General features: G+C 39.3%; 1 protein-coding gene and 1 pseudogene across 7 annotated transcripts in view; one reads left to right on the top strand and one right to left on the bottom strand.

The window, feature by feature from the left end:
- Positions 1-18,712, bottom strand: part of FGD3 (FYVE, RhoGEF and PH domain containing 3) — a 161,040-nt gene that overhangs the window by 119,978 nt on the left and 22,350 nt on the right. For all 7 annotated transcript variants that reach the window (XM_032164539.2, XM_058445949.1, XM_058445948.1 and 4 more), the window contains 3 exons: positions 9,519-9,679; positions 7,383-7,519; positions 3,600-3,707 (listed from right to left, as the gene is read on the bottom strand). The gene's annotated coding sequence lies outside the window, so the exon portion shown is untranslated. The remainder of the gene's footprint in view (positions 1-3,599; positions 3,708-7,382; positions 7,520-9,518; positions 9,680-18,712) is intronic.
- LOC116476065 (small nucleolar RNA U13) lies at positions 17,163-17,259 on the top strand (annotated as a pseudogene).

The raw sequence follows: 18,712 nt of genomic DNA, 5'->3' as shown, positions 1-18,712 counted from the left end.
TAAAAACTACTTTAAAGCAGCTATTTTGTGTTCAGGGTTGTAATTAAAAATATCATCTTTCTGAGTGAACAGACAGGAAAGTTAAAGAAAGGGAAACTACAAGAAAAAGAACAAAATAAAGACTCTAGAACTAAAAAGTATAATATAATTTAAAATTCACTGGATGAGCCCAACAATAGATTGGAGATAGCAGAAGAAAGAGCTCATGAATCTAGAGACAGATAAATAGAAATTTTTCTGAAGAACAGAAAGAGAAAATCCAAGTTGAAAAATATTGAACTGAGCTGGGCACAGTGGATCACGTCTGTAATCCCAACACTTTGGTAGGCCAAGACAGGTGGATCAGTTGAGCCCAGGAGGTCAAGACCAGCCTGGGCAACATGGAAAAATCCCATTATACAAAAAATACAAAAATTAGCCAGGCACAGTTGTGCACACCTGTAGCCTGTAGTCCCAGCTACTTGGGGGACTCAGGTAGGAGGATCGCCTGAGGCTGGGAGGTTGAGGCTGCAGTGGGACATGAGTGCACCACTGTACTCCAGCCTAGGCAACAGAGCAAGACCCTGTCTCAAAAAAGAAGAAAGAAAGAAAAAAGAAAGAAAGAAGAAGAAAGAAAAAGAGAAAAAAGAAAGGAAAGAAGAAAGGAAGGAAGGAAGGGAGGGGGGAGGGAGGGACGGAGGGAGGGAGGGAAGGGAAAGAAGGGACAGAGAGAGAGAGAGGGAGGGAAGGAAGGGAAGGAAGGGAGAGAGGGAGGGAGGGAGGGAGGGAGGGAGGGATGGATGGGAGGAGGGAGGGAGGGAGGGAGGGAAGGAGAAAGGGAGGGAACAACATCTCAAAGGCCTATTAATATTTGAAAAGTTTAACATATGTGTAATTGGAGTTCCAGAAAAAGAAAAGAGAGGAATGAGGTCAGAAAAAAATAAAAAACATAATGGCCTAAAACTTCTCAAGTATTATGAAAAAACACTGACCTACAGATCCAAGACATTTATCAAACCCCAAGAAGGGTAAATGTAAAGTAAACCATACCTAGGTACATCATAGGCAAACTGTTAAAAACCAAAGAGAAAGAGAAAATACTGAAGGCAGCCAGAGAAACAAGACACATTATATACAGTGGGGCAAGGATGATAAAAGGAACATAAACAGCCATGTGGGAAACACTGTGTATAGATGACTATGCTCCTAAGATTTTATAGGATCAGTATGGCATTGTGGTCTGACAATGAGCTTGAAGATAATTGAGGTCACATGTCAGCTTACACTGGGAAAAACCTACACAGTATACAATTTGCAACCTAAGTACACGATTGGATGATGCTGGTGTCTATGAAAAGCAGTGGTGACTAAGTCAAGTCCAGCTGGTCCTTTAGGGGGCTGATGTGATGATGGCTTCTAGTCCCAGCTGTATTTGGAAAACTATAATAATAGCTTAGTATCTTTGTGGTGCTTACTATGTGTAAGACTCTGTGTGCTTCACAGGAAAAGTAATTTAGCAACTCTGAGTAATTTAGCAACTCTTTTGTGATAGATACTATTATTATCATCCCTATTTGACAGATGAGAAATTGAAGCAGAGAGAGGTTAAGTAAGCTGTGCAAGGTCACACTAGTAGTAAGTAAGTAGGAGAAACAAGGATTTAAATTAAAGCAATTAAGTTCCAAGGCCTATATTCTTAACTGCTTTTCTACATTGTTTCACAAAAAGTATGAATGCAATGGGGTTCTTTTTTTCTTTTTTGGGGGGACAGGGTCTAGCTCTGTTGCCCAGGCTGAAGTGCAGTCGTATAATCATTGCTCACTGCAGCCTCAAACTCCCGGGCTCATGTGATCTTTCTACCTCAGTCTCCCAAGCAGCTGGGACTACAGGTGTGTGCCACCATGCCCAGCTAATTTTTGTATTTTTTTGTAAAGGCAAGTTTTCACTGTGCTGCCCAGGCTGGTCTCAAACTCCTAAGCTCAAGCAATCTGGCTGCCTCAGCCTCCCAAAGTTCTAGCATTGTAGGTGTGAGCCACCACAGCTGGCCTAGTGCGATTCTTTTAAAAAGCTTGGAGACTTAGACCCTGCATATGTATCTGACATGATCGTTTTCTTTTATGCCATTTCTTATTCTTATTGACAAAATGTCAAGCCATGATCAGTAATAACTAAAGACAATGAGTCCACCCAGGACCTGAGAGTAATCCCACCTCAATTAATTATCCTTCATTCAACAGTTGTTTTCTGAGCACAATATTATGGAGTTTTCACTGTTTTAAGGGCTAGAACCACAGGAATGAACAAAAGCCATGCCCCTGCCCTCATGAACTAACATTTATACCTCAGTTAGGATTAATTAACTAATTAATTGGCCAGATGAGGAGAAGGAGACATAAGATAAGCACCTGAAGAGGTAGAATTCCTAAAAGAGAAAAGGTAACATGAAAGTAGAGATGAAACATGCCTGAAAAAATGTCACTTACCTTTGCTTTGGCAACAATTTGGAACTCTATTATCTGTAATTAATTTCAGGCCTGAAGTTGCAGTGACTCTTCCCAGAAGGATGTTATCTGAGTAATACTGCAATGGGGAACCTCATAGCTCAAGTGTACACTGGGGTGCTCAATGACACATCAATCATCTCCTTTGACACTACTGTTTCAACATGTTAGTTTTCTTATTATTCAGGTATGGTGAGGCCAAAAGACCAGGAGACGACTGATATTGAACAGATAATTTGTTACTCACAGTTCCCAAGAGGAGGGGGCATGCCACACCACAGGGAGCCACATAGGGAAGCACCAGGGATGGTCAGGAGGCAGAGGGAGTGAGAGGAAAACATGGGCAAAAATCTTTATTGTGATATCCACAGGAAAAACAAGGTGAGGTAAGCATGTTTAGGATGGACTAGTTTGAATAACGTTGGTGGGCTCTGGGGTATCTGGGCTGTGTCTAGTGTCTGGCACCTGGTTCTGGGGTAATTAGGGCAAGGGATAGTGCCCAAAGTGTTAGGGCCCTGTGTGAGCTGAATAAAGGAGGTGGTTGGGGGTGCAGGCTTTCATTTGGTTGGTTTGCATATAAAAGGTGTGCTCTTGGGAAAATCGTTTGCTATCTCTAGGAGCTAATTAATCCTGGGAGACGCTGCCCTCCAGTGTTAGCAAGGCCCCATGATATATAGGCATAGAAAATAAAAAGGCACAATTAATATAACCATTGGCACTTCTTCTGCTGATCTCTGATCTATATATGGTCCCAGCTCTGTCATGATCGGTCTTAGACAAGGTACTTACTGGCTCTGTCACCTTATCTGTTAAATGAGGTGTAATTACCTTTCCACTCTAATACTTGTGGACTCAAATAGTTAATATTGAGTTTATAAATTAATATTTTCTACTTTTAGAATTTAAAGAGAGAGAAAGTAAAATTACTAGTAAGTTACCCCTTATATCTCAAAGACAGACCACTAAATCATACCCTAAGTAAAAGAATAATTGCTTTGCTAAATTAAACTCTCATAAAATAAAATAATATAAAATCTCAGTGTATCACACTTAGTGAAATAAAGTAATAGGACCTTTCAGTGTGTCATGACATTCCTTTCCAACAAAGATATGTCTTACTTGAGGTGACTTCTCAGTCAGCATTATTATCTTCTTTATTTCCATCCACACCTTCTTTCCTTTGACTTCTAATTCAGTAGTGACATGTTTTTCATTTTTGAAGCTTCACTAAATATAAAGGGGCAATGAAAAATCATAAAGAGACTTTTCAAAAAATTACACCTACATTGTTAATTCTTACAGATACCCTCAAAGAGCTACTGAAAAAGCTCAAATTGCATAATTATCACATATTTTCTAATACAATTTGAAACCATCTGCCTAGTAAAACACAGTTAAACCTTCCCTAGAAGAACACATCTGGAGTCTCTACAACTTTCATACTCATTATCTTGCATTTAATAAAAAATTACTATTCAAGCCAAGAGACAGGACTATAGACAAAATACAGAGAAAAAAGTTAAAGAAAATGATAGGTGATAGAGATATTGAAGTTATCAAAACAAAGACTTTAAAATAATAGATGAATGTGTTCACGAAAATAGAGGAACAGATGACAACAATTAATGAAATGATTTTTAAAATGTCACCATAGAACTATAATCAATAAAAATAAATCTAATTGCAGCTCTAAAACTAAACAATGCAATAGTTGAAATTGAGATTTTAATAAGCAGAATTATAGCAGAATAAGCTCAGAATAAAGTTGGATTAATAAGCTAGAAGTCAGGTTAATAGAAAATATTCACTTAGAAGTAGAGAAAGAAGAAATGATTTTGAAAATCAAAACTAACGTAGGTTGAACACAGTATAAAAATCTAACGTGAAATTCTAGAGGGGAAAAAATACGGAATAGCAATTTGAAGAGGTAATGGACAATAGTTTCTCCAAACTGATGAAAAATATTAACCCACAGATTCAAGGATCTCTATGAGCCCCAAGCAGTGTAAGTGCAAAGAAAACCACTCTAATGCACATAACAGCAAAAATGCTGAAAAACAAAGACAAAGAGAAAACTATAGAAGGAGGCAGAGAAAAAAAGACAAATTAACTAAAGGAACTAAAGTTGAACTAACTTCTGAACATAACTAGTGGAAGCCAGAAGATAACAGAATGATGTTTTTAAAGTGCTAAAAGAAAATAACTCCCAACCTCTAAGCCTATGCCCAGTGAAAATATCCTTCAAAAATAAAGACGAAGTCAAGATATTTTGAGACAAACAAAAAAATAGAATTCGACACTTTCATCTCTGCTCAAAAACAAATACTAAAGAGAGTTTTTCAGGTAGAAAAGAAGATTCCAGGCCGGGCGCGGTGGCTCACGCTTGTAATCCCAGCACTTTGGGAGGCCGAGGCGGGCGGATCACGAGGTCAGGAGATCGAGACCACGGTGAAACCCTGTCTCTACTAAAAATACAAAAAATTAGCCGGGCGTGGTGGCGGGCACCTGTAGTCCCCGCTACTCGGAGAGGCTGAGGCAGGAGAATGGCCTGAACCCAGGAGGCAGAGCTTGCAGTGAGCCGAGATTGCGCCACTGCACTCCAGCCTGGGCGACAGAGCAAGACTCTGTCTCAAAAAAAAAAAAAAGAAAGAAAGAAAAGAAGATTCCAAATAGAAACAGAGAAATAATAAAAGGAATTTGGAACAGCTGAAAGGGCAATACATTATTGAAATGTATTATATTATCTAAGAATAACAGCAGATATAATAGAAGAGGCTCATTTATCTCTAAGAATTTGAATATTATTTTAATGGCTTACTAACCAAGCAGGAAATATACGGAATCTGACTTTGGGTTCTTCCTACAATCAAAATGAGTTTAAGCTCTTTTTTTTTTTTCTTAAAAAATTTTTAGAAATATTCTTCTCCAACAGAGGCTATTGTGTATAAATAAAAATATTATTCCAAATTGAAGTTTTTGAATGTAGAAGAAACTGAATGAGGATTAATATATTTTATTGACTCTCTTTTGACCTTTCTCCAAACATGTAAACCTGAAGTTTTCCACAATTTTAAAGACCCATTTCTCTAAAGAATGTTTCATTAAAATCTAGTTAATTCTTTTGTAGGACAACGGGTTCCCCATCCAGTTACTTAAGAGTACATGTCCAGTGCTTGAACCCTGAAGGCCAGGCCATAAGCCAAGGCCATGGTGCCCAAATGACAAGCAGGTGTCCCTAAGAACCCAAACATCCTAGACCATATCTGAAAACATACCAAGAAAAACCGGTCTCATTGCATGCAGTAGGCAAAGAGCCAGAAAATCAGCTTAAAAGCAGCTTAAGAGACAGGTGGCAGGGTGGCTTTCTGGAGACGTCCTCCTGCTGCCCAGGAGTGCCCCATATGTAAGTCAAAAACAAATGGTAGTCTCATTATACTTGGCCTGATTATTTGCATAAAGTATAGTAAGAATAATAATTATCCACATGGACTCCTTTTAAGTTGGCTTTGCTAGAACTGTTATAAGGAATTCTAAAGTCAACTTTTTAAAAGCCTTGGGGCCAGAAGCCAAGCCAAGGATTTTCTATTAGACTGTGCTCTTACTATCTGTACCAATTCTTCTCTTTTCAAGTTCCCAAAGTATCTTGAGGTTCCTTGGCCTATTAGAAAGTGTCATTCTTTATTTGCCACAGGTCAGAAACCTTGTAAAGGAACATTTTAGTCAAGGTACTAGGCCAATCTTTCCAACGGGCTTCTTGTTGGCTCATGACCTCCATTCCTCAGTCTGGTCACTCTAAAACTATGCTGGTCCAATCAAAGCCATGGTAAAATAACCAGTGTCTGATTGTGTCCTGTTACAAAACAAAACAGATCCTTACTGAACTTATGCAAATAATTCTGTTTCCATAAAATATGAATACCCACAAATAGCTTCCAAATTTTGGAGAACTCAGGTAGAGACAAGAGTAAATTTTGCTCACAAAATAGTTTACTCAATCCTTGTAAGCTATAAGTAATTCAAAAGAATAAGATTTTCTTGATTTTTCTTTAATCAGAATAGCAGCCTTCCAAACAGGATGTTGTTTGTTCACTTCTTCTAAAGAAATGAGAGCTATTTATTGGGCATTGTAGAATCTAGCAGTTCATCACATAGTTCCAGAGGCAGTCCTAGGTTAAAAATATGCTCCCTGCTCATGAGTATCTCCTTCTTGCACTCTCCAGGTAGCCATATCCTATATAAATCATTTCTATCTCATCATGGAACTCTTTTGGGCACTGTTATTTCCATTAGCATAGGGGTAGCTTCAGTTAACATCCCATAGGAAGGCAGTAAATGCCCATCAAGTGGAAATTCTCCAGTCCAAAGTCCCAGGACTTATTGTGAGGTGCCCACAGGCTTTTGCCATAAGCCCCTGTAAACACTCCACAGAGGGCTACTGATGTAGAACTTTTCTCCTTAGTTCAGCTAAAGCAGGGTTCTGGTCACACAACCAGGAAAAGTTAGGCACACAGACACTTTGAAGGGTGAGTGGAATGGAATTATTGGGCAAAAAGGAAAAGAAGTAAAAAACTACCAGCCAAGTGAGAAGAAGTCCTGCTAATGGGTCTCCCACCTCATAGATTGATTCCAGACCACACACACATACAGGAACTGAAGAGACCAGGCTCCTCCCCCCTGCAAATGGCATGAATTACCCATGGCCCCACCCCATTCTCCCAGTGTGCAGGCAGGTCAGAGGTTCTCTGGGGACTCTCCCCCTTACCTGCCTCCTGCATCTATCATTCCCCCCATCTAACTGCCATTAGAATAAGGATAAGGATAAGGACGAGGACGAGTATGAGGACGAGGACGAGGACAAGGACAAGGACAAGGACAAGGATAAGGATAAAGACCAATCTTAACTGCTTCCTGACGACAGGGAGCACTGTTTTGGGAAAACACCATCAGATCTCCCTCAGAGGTCTATTTAAGGGTCCCTGGCAGAAGGGGTCATCGTCTGAGATCATCTTGGGTTGCATGACCAATTGGAGTTTGATGGCCTGAAGGTGAGAAGAGACAAGCCAGATTATTAGAAAACATGTACCAAAATGCAGTAAGATGAGGGAGGCACAGTTCAAAAATCTAGAGGCATTTTGCCAGTTTGCACAGGGAGAGGGAGGCCAAAAGCCCGACTCATAAAAATACTTTTACTCCCTTGCTGGCATGTCAGGTTTCTGGGTTCCCTTCCCCCTAAGCCCAATCCTAAGCCAATGAGCTTAAGATTTTGGAAATTAACTTTTCCCAGTTTGGAGGATACATCCAAGGGTAGTGTCTCATAGTATCGAGACACAATTACCAATTATCCCTGTGAAGAAAGGACAGGGGAGGAAGAAGAAGGCATTTTTTTCAAAGAAGTCTTAGAGGTTCAGGATGCATTTGAATGGGGTACATACTGAAGATGAATGGCTACCCATCTAGAAAGAGGGGAGTGAGTCAACCCAGGTTCCCTTCTCTTCCTAGCAGATACCCAGGGTATGTGAGGGAGAGAAACTGTGGCATTGCTCTTTCTCTCTTTCATCCATATATCTCTGAGTCCTAGCAATCATGACAGGGTGCTGCCCATGGGTGTCAAACCAGCTTTCACCTATGTTAACAGGGTGAATAGGGAGTGGGAGCACCCACTCTTACTCACCCATATGCCTTATCTCCCCTCCTGTCAGTAGCCTTTGAATTCCCTAGACCTCGTTTATGCCATGGATACTAGAATGACCTTTATCCATGAAACAGGACGCTTGGCTTAATTGGCAGGAATTAGTCATGCTCATTTGCACTGTGTCTTTTAACTTCCATTATCATCTGCCTCTGGATCCCTCAGATCCAATTTTCTCTCCTAGGGCTTTGATCCGAAGCTTGGGATTGAGTTTGAAACCAAAAATGTGTCTTAGGGGGTTGTATAGACTCCTTACCATAAGCTGAATGCTAAGGGAAGCTGTGAGATTGAGTACTCCTCCAACAAGGGAGAGAAAAGGAAGTCCAGTGACACAGTCAGATAACTGGTGGCTATAGTTATGCTTGCTAAGATTTAGGTGCATGGGGCTTGGCTTTGGTTAGCTCCCTTGGTCTTGTTTCCCAAAAGGGAAAACCTCCAGGTGATGGGCATCCTATTTATTCCCATCAACTGCCAGGATTTGCAGGATAATTGCTCAGAACTAGAATACTGATCCAGATTTTTACATCACCCATCCCTTTTGTTCCTTATGAGCTGCAGCTGGAGATTGCTGGTTGGTTCACAGGAATAAGTAGGGTTAGTCTAAAATGCAGGCAAACCTTAAAAACACTAATGAGTCTAGAATTTAATTACAAATGTATGACAAGTTTTGAAACATAATTTCTCTCCAGTCCTCATTTTTGTTAAAAACAAATCATGATAGAACTGAGTTGTTTGCAAAATAGACTTTAGTCTTATAATTCACCCAATTATTTGCATAAAGTACAACAAGAATAATTATTTCTTTGACATTGGCTTTGATGGAACTCTGTTCCACAAGGAATCTCAGATAGGACTTTCTGAAGCCAACCTCAGCCATGGGTTTGTACCCTCAAATACCTTTGGGTTGGGTAAACTCCCCTCTTCTTGAGGTCCCAAAAGGATTTGGTTCCTGGGCCTATCAGAAAGTGATGTTCTTGAGTTCATGCCCTTTGCAGGGACATAGATGAAGCTGAAACCATCATTCTCAGCAAACTATGACAGGAACAGAAAACCAAACACTGCATGTTCTCACTTGTAAGTGGGAGTTGAACAATGAGAACACACGGACACAGGGAGGGGAACATCACACACCTGGGCCTGTTGTGGGGTGGGGGGCAAGGGGAAGGAGAGCATTAGGACAAATACCTAATGCATGTGGGGCTTAAAATCTGGATGACAGGCTGATGGTGCAGCAAAGCACCATGGCACATGTATACCTATGTAACAAACCTGCATGTTCTGCACATGTGTCTCAGAGCTTTAAGTGTAATAAATAAATAAAAAAAAAGAAAGTGACATTCTTCACTTACCATAGGTCAGGAACCCTGTACAGGGACTGTGTAGACAAGATATGAGTCAAGTTTTCCCAAGGGGCTTGTATTGGCTTTGCAAGTTGAGCTTAACTCCTTAAAGGGAAGCATGCCCTTCCAGTCGAAGCCTTGGTGAAACAACCAGTTTCTCCAATTGCATCCTGTTGCAAAAGAAAATGGATTCTTACTGCACTGATGCAAACAACTATATTGCCACAAGTTAAGAATACTCAAAAGTAGTTTCTAAATTCTGGAGAAGCCAGGCAGAGAGAGAAGTATGCTCCAAATTTGTTCACAGGAGTAGAGCTAACTGAATTATTAAAGGCCATAAATAGTTAAAAATAAATTTCCTTGACTCCGAAAAACAAAACAAGGATCAGCAATGTTCCAAACAAAAGTCAGAAAAGATTGCTTCAGCTTTCTATTAGTTCAGTCCATTCAGTTAACTCTTGTTTTGCTTGATATTTGTGACATTTCAGCTCTTCATGAGTCCTGTACATTTTTTCTTTATTCCAATGTCACAATCTCCAAACTTACCAGAAGCCTGCATTTGAGAGCACCTGTCAAAGTTCTATAACTGATTATAAACCATCTTTTCAAAAGGATCAAAACAAGACAACAATTGTCTATGAGCAACAAGATGTCCAGGGTAGTTACAGTCAGAAACATGACTGACAAATAAATTTGGTTATCTCTGTGGTTTACAATAACGTAACAACCTTAATTATGATTGACAGCATATACTCAGATGTTAGAATTTTAGACGTCCCATACAGTTTTGGAACATAACTAATATTATTCCCTAAAATAAAACCTGAAGATTAAACATCACTTTGGCAATCTCACATACCTAAACATGTCAAATAATTCTGTTTACCTCTCTTCTGGATGCTCCAGGAGCCCTCTGTAGCATCCAAAAAGCCAGGTGTCAGGAAAGACAATTTTGAAACTGGAGTTTGATTTTCGAAGCCTCTTGAATATGTTAGAGGTTTAAAACACTTGATATTATGAAATAGAACTCCAGATTACCATAAATTATTTATTTTGCCAAAATGATGACTCAGAAATGTTTAAAAAGCAAAAACCTTTTATAATCCTTTACAAAGTTTTTCTAAAGAGCAGATTAGTGCCTTAAGAGTACCTTGTTGTGGTTTTATTTCAATGCTCAACATACACAAAAACCATATAATACCCTTTTGAATTTAGTTAATATGTTCATACACAAAATGTCTTTTGCGAGATTAATTTTTACACTCCTTTCACAACGTTTTTGAACTTTTAGCTTTATCTTATCTAATTCAAAACAATCCTTTAACCCTAGGCAAATTTTACATTTTCTCAGCATCTGCATTTTACCAATAATCTTTAAGGCTGTTTTTATTTCCCAAAGATTAAAGTCATGTGAACTGAAAGGTACCACAACTGTTATTTTCCCTTTAAAAAATATTTGATCCAAGTGCTTATCTTTTTTAAGTCAATTAATTAGAGCTCCTTTTTTATAGACATCACACACACAACACATACGTAACTACAACGAACAGGCAGAAGAAAACCCAGTAGCCATAAGATTTTTCATTTGCCAGTCTCTTTATTGGATTATTGGCCTCCAGATGGAACCCTTTAAGAGACATGCAGCTTCTAAGGCCTAATAAACAGGCATAACTGGGAGGCAAAAACAGATTTTGAGAGGGATCTATCTATTTTTAATTCCTGGGGTTCCATGAGGAAAACAGGTTTCTTCCTCAAATGGGGTCAGTGGTGCCTTCTCTGTTTTTCCCAAGGAGTCTCATGCCCCTAGGAGTTATCCTAGGGCCTCTCATGCATGGATTAAGCATGGCAAGACAAAATGGAGAATAAGAATTCAGTTGACTGAGAAAAAACCCTTTTCCAGTAAAGCAAGATCCAATCAGAGGAAAACATATAGGCCTTTTAAATATATCTATAATTTGGACATCCACTTTTAATTACACTGAGTGCTGTTTAAGAAAATCCTTTTAAATCCCTTGGTATCTGACTTTAGCCATGCCAAGTGACCAATGCTTCTGGCTTTCAGACTTTATCCTAAAGTTTCAGAGAAAGGAAAATCCAAGGCGGTTTGTGGAGGGGAAGAGAATCAACAAGTGGCAAGGGTCACCCAGATATTAAACCAGAAAGGACTCATTTCCTAAGTCAGGACTGAACCTGGGCTGCCATTTTAAAATGGCAGAGGCTAAACAAAGCATTGCCACGTGGTTACAAGTCATGTTTCCAAGGATATAAAAAAAGATGGAGGCACGCAGCAAAGTTTGCTACTGACCATACAGAAAGATACGCAAAGAACACTAGATTGGCTACAGCTTAAGACCAACCTTACAAAAGGAAAAAAAAAAAAGGTTTAAAATGCAGGGTTGGAAAGATGCCTGGGAGAAGAACCTCTTATTCCTACCCAAAATCAAGGAAAAGGCTGACATTTCTGAGTGATGGTGGGGAGGGAGGAATAATTTATTTTACCCTCACAAGTCTGAGGACAAAATGTCTTAGAAGCAAAAGGGAAAATGATCTTTTGGTTTGCATGTTACTCACCCTTTCTCTCATGCCCCACATTGGGCACCAAAATGTTGCAGAACTTTGCTCCTTAGTTCAGCTAAAACCTGGTTCTTGTCACACGACCAGTAAAAGTTAGGCACACAGACACATCGAAGGGTGAGGGGAATGGAATTTATTGGACAAAAAGGAAAAAAGAAAAAAAAAACTGAGGAAAGAGAGAGGAGTTGCTGCTAATAGGCCCTCATCTCACAGACTGATTCCAGGGCCACCACACAGGAACCAAAGAGGTCAGACTCCTCCCTCCTGCACACAGTACCAAATTCCTGTGGCTCCCACCCCATTCTCCCTGTGCACAGGCAGGTTAGAGATTTCTGTGGGGACCCTCCCCCTTACCTGCCTTCTGCATCTATTAGTATCCCAAAGACATATACGCACTCCCATCTTTATTCAGCCCTGTCCACAATAGCCAAGATATAGAAACAATCTAAGTATCTGTCAACAGATGAATGCATAAAGAAAGTATGGAAGATTTTTTGAACTAATAGAAATAGAGAGTAGAATGGTGGTTAACAGTGGCTGGAGGGAGGGGGAAGTAGGAAGATATTGGTCAAATGGTATGAACTTTCAACTATATAAGATGAGTAAGTTCTAGATAGCTAATATATTCTGGATATACAATACTGTCAATGTAGTTAACAATACTATATATTATATATTTAAAATTTGCAAAGACAGTAAAGCTTCAATTATACAGATTAATGTGCTCTGGATAGCTAATATATTCTCCATAAACAACATTGTCAATATAGTTAACAATGCTTTACATTATATACTTAAAATTTTCTAAGAGGGTATATCTTAAGTGTTCTCATGAAAAAAAGAAAGAAAATGGTAACTATATGATATAATGGATATTAATTAGCATCATTTTGGTGATTATTTCACAATGTAAGTATATATCAAATCACTAAATTGTACTCCTTAAATAGACACAATTTTTAATTGTCAAATAAAAAGTTACAAGTCTACAATTTAATAAATGAGAGCAATGGCCATGACAAATGTATAAGATTTTAATAGTTTTAAAATTACCACTATTACTTATTATAATATATGTAAATATCTAGACAAAATTGTAACTTTCTAGTAAATGAAATTACTAGTATTGATCTAAAAAAAGCAGAAAATCTTATTAGGCCAATAATCCTCCATAATGTAAATTAAAGTTTAATACCTCCCTCCAAGTTACTAAACCAAACATGTGGAAATAGAAAGTTAAAAATGTACACTAGTTAAGAAACTATTCTAGGACATTTAAATATGTGAAAAGCTTGCCATCTCCCATGATAAATCTAGCTGTGATGTTAAAACTTAACCTGATTTTTTTAAAAAAGGAAAATCTGACCTATTTCACTTATAAAAATATGTTCAGGTATCCTAAATATGTTAGCCATATAAATTGTTATATTCAAAGAATAAGCCAATACAACATTAGAGAATGTGACCTATTTTGGATTAATGATATTTACAGAGGTATAGCTAAGGCTCTAAGGACAAACATTTTTAAAAGTTGCAGTCCAGACCCAGCAACTCCTAGATACGTTCCCTTGATTTGATTCAGAATTATTGTTTATCGATTTTTCCATTTGTAGACGTTTGTCTTGTTTCCATCATTTGGCTACTGTAAATTGTGCTATTATGAACAACTGTGTACATGTTTTTTTCAAATTATTCTTTTAATTTTGGTGGTAAAATATGCATAACACAAAAGTTACAATTTAATCCATTTGTTAATGTACAGTTCAGTAGCATTACCACGTTCACAGTGTTGTGTAACCATCACCACTATCCATTTCTTGTACTTTTTCATTATCTCAACCAGAAACTTTGGATCCATTGAACAATAACTCTCCATTACCCCTTCCCCAGCTCCTGATGACCTATTCTACTTTCTGTCTCTAGGAATTTGGCTATTAAAAGTAACTCATTTTTTTTTTAGATGGGGTCTTGCTCTGTTGCCCAGGCTGGAGTGCAGTGGCGCCATCTCGGCTCACTGCAAGCTCCGCCTCCCAGGTTCACACCATTCTCCTGCCTCAGCCTCCTGAGCAACTGGGACTACAGGTGCCCACCACAACGTTCGGCTAATTTTTTGTATTTTTTTAGTAGAGACGGCATTTCACTGTGTTAGCCAGGATGGTCTTGATCTCCTGACCTCGTGATACGGCCCCCCTTGGCCTCCCAAAGTGCTGGGATTACAGCCCTAAGTAACTCATTTTTTTAAATGTTACTCTGAGTCTGGATGAAACTCACAGAATTTTTTTTCAACTCCACTGGTACCTTCTGTACCCAGAAGCCACCAGAGTCCCAGACAGAAGAGCACCAGCAGAGGATCCACCTGCATGAGTCTCCTTGGGGTAGCCAATCAGGGGTTGGATTTTAGGCTTCAATGACACAACACAATGGGAAAGTTTGAGGGTTTTTTTTTAGTATTTGCCATGAAGCCACACACATGGAGCTCAGAGAGTGTAGGCAGACAGACAGAGAGAGAGAGAGAGGAGAGGGGGAGAGAGAGAGAGAGAGAGAGAGAGAGAGACAGCACATGACAATGAGCAGTATATATTGGGAAATAGGGTGTGGGTCACTTTAAGTTCACAGGCAAATGTTTGAATGATCCATTTAAAGAAAGTGATGGAAAAGCAGGGAGCCCAGTCTGCTAGCCAGAAGACACGCCTCTAACTTTTATCTCTGGCTACCAGCTTGAGTCATTTGAGTGTGTTGTAGAATCGGAAACCATGTGAAGGATGACTGAGCCTTGCTTCTTGCATGAGAAAGTTAAATTTATATTTAAAAATGGATGTTAAGGCAACATAAAATAAGAAGCACTCACTATAATTCAGCCCTTGATGTCTCAGCATCATATTTAAAAGTAAGGCAAGACAATCAGTTGAGTTGTGGAGATCTATTGACTGTAAGGGGAAAGGCTGGTTGTGGTGGTTATGTTTAGAGATGCAGGGTGGGAGATTGTGATGTCTGGAGGGTGGTAGCAGAAAAAGACACTAAGGAGTGGGTGGTTCTCTCCCCTAGAGGTCACCAGTTGACTGATATGGGGCTGATGCCTCCTGGGGAAAGCAATAATCTTCACTAATTTTAGTAACCCGAATCAGAGTTCCCTTTAGTGTGGACTTGTATCTTTGAGCAGAGAGCAAGAAATAATACCAGGATTATAGGCTAACGAGACAGTGAGTTTAGGAAGAAGAGTGAAAAAAATGTGTCAATTTCATGCCTTAGGAGAGGCAGTCAGTTTATGAGCATTTTTGGTAATGGCCTAATAGTTTATAATAAATGAGAAGATGGTGTTTGTTGACCAAGGCATCATTGCTAAGATGACTGTCTGAAGTTTTGGCCAAGGGGGTTGTTCCTTGAGCCCCATCCTTTATTTGGGACATGTTGGCTAAGGGATGGAAAGCAGCAACATTCTATTAAGCTCCATCATGTATGATGGTTGCAGTGCCATTCACATAGACAAACTCCCATTACTGTTTACTCAGTTAATCCCAAGTAGCTTCCCAGGTAGTGAAGGTGTCTGGAAGAGGAGTGACCTCCTCCAGCACCCTGACATCTGGCAAGAAACTGAGGACTGGGGATGCTACCCCCTCCTGCAGGTGAAGTATACCAGAGGGCCCAGGTTTGGTTCCATCCTGTCTTAGGTAGGCCTTGGTGGCTATGTCAAGCTTGTGGGGTGCTGTTACCATGGCCCAAAGCATAATGGGCAGCTGAGTGTGAGGGTCACAGGTTCAAGGTCTATGAAAGCCTCTATCCAAGACAGCTCAGTAGGTATCCAGTTATTTGTTGTTTATAACAAATATAAACATAAAGCATGAGGCCAAAAGGGGAACTATCTCTCATCAGAAGTCCTGGGGCAACTAATGGCCAAAATAAGTGTTGAGAGACTCCAGGAGGCATTACAAAATGCTGCCAATCTCTACAATGAAGGGGTTTTTTGTTTGTTTTTGTTTTTAAGGGCACACACAGAAGTGCTTGGTGTAAATTAAGAAGTAAGATTCGTAAATGTTGCCACCAGAACCTCAAAGTACAAAGAAATATTGGTCTTAAGTGTCCTTAATGCATGTATCAAGTGAATATCCTTGGAGAAGAATGTCAATGTAGTGTCACACCTGTGTTCCTGGAGAAGGTGAATGTCTTTAGATCTTGTCTGCAAACACTGTGTGTGATGACAAAGTAGTGGTGATCCCCCATGGGTAGCCTGGGAAGGTATACGGTGTCCCTTCAGAGGTGGAAGCAATTTGCAGCTGAGAGGCTGTTGAAATAGACACTAAACAGCAACTCAGCCAATTCTATAAGAGCAAAAGATTTTCCAACTGTTAATCAGATGAAGTCAGTAATTTTAATATTAGGTGTTGAGTATGGGGGCCCTGATGGATGGGAACACAGCATTAGGCTTGCAGCAACTCATCATAAGATACCCTTCATATTTTTTTTTTCAGATTTGGAAACAACAAGAAAATTATTGGGCTATTAGATGGATAAGCAGTGGCAATAACCATCCCTTTAATAATTAGGTTTTACATAATTAGTTTTAATCATTGAAGGCCCTGGTTCAGCTAGGAGCTCATGGGGTGCCATTTTATCAAGCCAAATTGTAAGCACCAAAGGCATTAATTTATTTATTGTGTCAGAGCACCTATATTCAACACAGACTGTTTTACGTAAATGGGTATATCACTAAGGGAAATCTAGGAAAGGCTACAGTTAAAGTGAAGCATACTCATTTTTTAAAATTTATATTTGGATACCTTCTCAAGATTATAGGAAAAAACTGTTTAAATTTAGTGAGATTCCCAGGTATAACTTAAGTCTCAGTATTGATCAAGTCCATAAAGTTTTGTAAATTAGTGCATTTTAACAAATGTTAAAGTTGAATTAAAACTGATATTATCAAGAGGCACCGAAGCCAATTAGTGCCCTTTAAGTCTTTTTGTAGATAAATTCTTTAGAACATAAATTAGCATATAAAATGTGAATTCCCAATTGGACCAAATTATGAAAAATATATACAAAATTTATCTATTTATCATATATTTATATTAACATATATAGATTCTTTTGTAGGTCATAAGTACGATGACTGTCTTCACACTTGTGTGAGATATGCTTCCCTCAAACCTTGCTATATTGGCACATTACCCAACTGACAAAAAAAATTGAATGTAAAATTTATTTAATTACCTTCTATTTTCCCACTGTATCTAGAAGTTTGTTCACTAACCAGTAAGTAATCTACGCCTAGCATTATATTTGCTAGACCTGGCATTTCCTCAATACTTAAAGTTAAAATTTTTTGTTTTGTTTTACTTCAGGCTTTTAGCCACCTGAATCCAAGGTTCTCAGTTTCTGTCTTTGGTTGATAAGAGGAAAAGTGGGAGAAGGAAAGGGATGTCATGCCTTAGGCAACAGGCTGTTTCTAGTATGGTCCCACCACAAGGTAATCTGTCAATTTTTCCTTTTTTTTTTTTTTTTTTTTTTTATAAGTACAACCTTTAGAATGGCTTGTATTTCTAGGTGGCTAAAATGTATTTTTTTCTTTATTGGCTCTCCTTGGATGTTTACCTGACAAATTTCTGGTGGTATCAAGTAGCTCTTGTTGTTATGACCTGACAAATTATTACTATAAAATGCTGGGGAAATCTCTGTGTATACCAGCCTTCCAAGTGTATTAATGACGAGGAGCCAGAATTCATCTCCTGGATCCTTGACTCAGTGCTTTTGCAGCCAAAACATTTTTGGAGAATCCTAGCTATCAAAATGTAACTTATGTTTTAAAATGAAAAGTTACATTAAATCATATATTTAAGTAAGCATTGCCTGTATCTATGACCCTGTGCCACATGCTTCAGGAGGATATAAAACCACCTTTTCTCCCTTCACAATTTTACCATTCAGTGAGTTAGAACATAAACATTTATAGCACAAAATGTATTTAAATATAATTTAAAAAATAAATGGGCCAGGTGCAGTGGCTCACACCTGTAATCCCAGCACTTTGGGAGGCCGAGGTGGGTGGATCACCTGCGGTCAGGAGTTCAAGACCAGCTTGACCAACATGGTGAAATCTCGTCTCTACTAAAAAAAAAAATACAAAAAATTAGCTGGGCGGCCAGGCACAGTGGCTCACGCCTGTAATCCCAGCACTTTGGGAGGCCGAGGCGGGCAGATCACAAGGTCAGGAGATCGAGACCATCCTGGCTAACACGGACCTTGTCTCTACTAAAAATACAAAAAATTAGCTGTGCGTGATGGTGGGCGCCTGCAGTCCCAGCTACTCAGGAGGCTGAGGAGGGAGAACGGTGTGCACCCGGGAGGCGGAGCTTGCAGTGAGCTGAGATCGTGCCACTGCACTCCAGCCTAGGCAACAGTGTGAAACTCCGTCTCAAAAAAAAAAAATTAGCTGGGCATGGTGGCAAGTGTCTGTAATCCCAGCTACTCAGGAGGCTGAGGCAGGAGAAGCACTTGAACCCGGGAAGCAGAGGTTGCAGTGAGCCAAGATCGCACCATTGCACTCCAGCCTGGACAACAAGAGTGAAACTTCGTCTCAAAAACAAAACAAAACAACCCACAGGCAAAAATACAGAGTGGGAGAGATCAAGTCA

This window comes from Hylobates moloch, unplaced genomic scaffold (genome assembly GCF_009828535.3).
Source record: "Hylobates moloch isolate HMO894 unplaced genomic scaffold, HMol_V3 SCAFFOLD_10, whole genome shotgun sequence".
Classification (NCBI taxonomy): Eukaryota; Metazoa; Chordata; class Mammalia; order Primates; family Hylobatidae; genus Hylobates; species Hylobates moloch.
The sequence above is the reverse complement of the archived record's forward strand: the minus strand, read 5'-3'. Positions and strand labels throughout refer to the sequence as shown.